The following is a 3,240-nucleotide window of genomic DNA, read 5'->3' on the forward strand; positions in this document are numbered from 1 at the left end:
CGTACGAACCCGAATGCACAACCTCCCCCACCTCCCCCGATTCCTCAACCTGTACCCCCGATGCCACAAGGTGTAGATCTGATGAAATTTCATAGAACTCTAGTTGACAGAATTCGTAAACAAGGGGCCGAAGAATTCAAGGAAAATATTGATGATGATGCCGAGAAAGTAGAGTTTTGGCTAGAGAATTCTATTCGAGTATTTGATGAATTGTCTTATACACCTGAGGAATGCTTGAAATGTGCTATATCATTGTTGAGGGATTTAGCTTATCATTGGTGGAAGACATTAACTTCAGTAGTACCGAAGGAGAAAGTAACTTGGGAGTTCTTTCAAGAAGAATTTCGGAAGAAATATATCAGTGAAAGATTTATTGATCAGAAGCATAAAGAGTTTCTTGAATTAAAATAGGGGAACATGACAGTTACTGAATACGAAAGGGAGTTTGTCAGGTTGAGTAAGTATGCTAGAGAATATATTCCTATAGAAGCTAAAATGTGCAGACGATTTGAAGACGGACTCAATGAAGACATCAAAGTATTTGTTGGGATTCTTGAATTAAAAGAAATGGTAGTATTGGTTGATCAAGCTTGCAAGGCTGAAGAACTACTTAAAGAGAAGAAAAAGGTAGAAGCTGAGACTAGAAATTGGAAGAAAAGACCGACGAGCAGTTCATTCTCACAGCAATCCAGAAAATCTAGAAATATGAATCCTCGTTCACAGGTTTTGGCTTGACAATCATATGGAAATTTTAAAAAGCAAAATGTGGGTCCTAAATTTCAGACTACTTCTGCGGCTAGTGTGGGAAATACGAGATTTGTTAAGCCTGAGTTCCAGCGGTGTGGCAGAAATCATTTTGGCCCATGTAGAGCGAATGAATGGTTTCGGTGTGGTTCTCCGGATCATTTTATTAGAGATTGCCCAAAGAGAGCTGAGAAAGAAAAATTTCAGAATGAAAACGCTAGTGGTGCAGACTCGAGGGGAAGATATTTCTAGAAAAGCTGAAAATGAAGCAAGCAGCAAAAATGTAGCCAGAGATTCAGCAGCTAAATCTGAAGCAAGGGCTCTAGCTAGAACTTATGCTATAAAGGCACGTGAAGATACTTCATCACCCGATGTGATTACTGGTATATTTTCTCTTATTGATGTTAATGTATTGCTTTGATTGATCCCGGTTCTACTCATTCATATGTATGCATGAAACTGGTCTCTAGTATGAATATACTTGTTGAGAACACAGAATTTATGATTAGAGTGTCGAATCCGTTAGGCAAATGTGTGATAGTTGATAATGTATGAAAGAAATGCCCTTTAATGATTCGGGGTCATTACTTTCCGCCAGACTTGATGTTGTTGTTGTTTGATGAATTTGATGTTATTTTAGGTATGGATTGGTTGAAATTGCATGATGCTATAATAAATTGCAAAGAAAAGGTTATAGAATTAAAGTGTGAAAGTGGTGAAATTCTGCGGGTTGAACCAGACAAATTAGAGGCATTATCTAGTATGATTTCTTCGATGTCGGCTCAGAGATATTTGAGAAAGGGTTATGAAGCTTTATTTGGCGTATGTAATTAATACAAAAGAAGTTGAAAAGAAAGTTGAATCAGTGCCGGTTGTGTGTGAATTTGCAGACGTATTTCCAGAAGAATTGCCGGGTTTGTCTCCAGTCAGGGAAGTAGAATTTGGTATTGATTTGATACCAGGAACAGCTCCGATCTCGATTGCTCCATATAGAATGGCACCAGTAGAGTTGAAAGAATTAAAGTCACAGTTGCAAGAGTTGACTGATAAAGGCTTTGTGAGATCGAGTTTTTCACCTTGGGGTGCTCCCGTGTTATTTGTGAAAAAGAAGGATGGTTCTATGAGATTGTGTGTTGACTATCTGCAGTTAAACAAGGTGACAATCAAAAACAAGTATCTATTGCCAAGGATTGCTGATTTGTTTGACCAGCTAAAAGGAGTGACATGGTTTTGAAAGATTGACTTGAGATTTGGGTATTACCAGCTGCGAGTAAAAGAGTCGGATGTGCCTAAAACTGCTTTTAGAACAAGGTACGGTCATTATGAATTTTTAGTTATGCCATTCGGGTTGACAAATGCTCCTACTATGTTTATGGATTTAATGAATCGCATATTTCGGCCATACTTGGACAAATTTGTTGTGGTGTTTATAGATATGTTTATGGATTTAATGAATCGCATATTTCGGCCATACTTGGACAAATTTGTTGTGGTGTTTATAGATGATATTTTAATTTATTCAAAAGATGAGACAGAGCATGCTGAGCATTTGAGGATAGTTTTGCAAACTTTGAAAGATAAGCAACTATATGATAAGTTTAGTAAAAGTGAATTTTGGCTCTGGGAAGTTGGATTTTTGGGTCATATTGTTTCAGGTGATGGTATACGGGTTGATCCTAGTAAGATTTCAGCCATTGTTGATTGGAAACCACCAAAAAATGTAACCGAGGTTAGAAGTTTCTTGGGGATAGCTGGGTATTATCGGCGGTTTGTAAATGGATTTTCTATAATTGCTGCTCCTATGACTAGACTACTCCGAAAGAATGTTAAATTTGAATGGACGGAAGAATGTCAACAGAGTTTTGAAGAATTGAAAAAGTTATTAACTGAAGCACTAGTGTTGGTACAACCCGAATCAGGTAAAGAATTTGTGGTGTATAGTGATGCTTCTCGAAATGGCTTAGGATGTGTACTTATGCAAGAAGGAAAAGTGGTGGCTTATGCTTCGAGGCAGTTAAAATCTCACGAAAGAAATTATCCGACTCAGGATTTGGAATTGGCTGCTATTGTGTTTGCTTTGAAGATTTGGCGACATTATTTGTATGGTGAAAAGTGCCGAGTATATACCGACCACAAAAGTCTTAAGTACTTGATGTCACAAAAAGACTTGTATTTGAAACAGCGAAGATGGTTGGAGTTATTGAAAGATTACAAGCTTGTTATTGATTACCATCCGGGAAAAGTGAATGTGGTTGCCAATGCTTTAAACAGAAAATTGCTATTTGCTTTGAGAACTATGAACACTCGGTTAAAGATATCAAATGATGGTTCAATTCTAGCAGAGTTAAGAGCAAGACCGATGTTTTTACAAGAGATTTCTGAAACTCAGAAAAATGATCAAGATTTGCAAGCCAAGAGAAACCAGTGTGAAGTTGATACAGGATCAGATTTCAGAATTGGTTTTGATGGTTGCTTGATGTTTAAAAATCGGATTTG

Source organism: Gossypium hirsutum, chromosome A03, assembly GCF_007990345.1.
Source record: "Gossypium hirsutum isolate 1008001.06 chromosome A03, Gossypium_hirsutum_v2.1, whole genome shotgun sequence".
Lineage (NCBI taxonomy): Eukaryota > Viridiplantae > Streptophyta > Magnoliopsida > Malvales > Malvaceae > Gossypium > Gossypium hirsutum.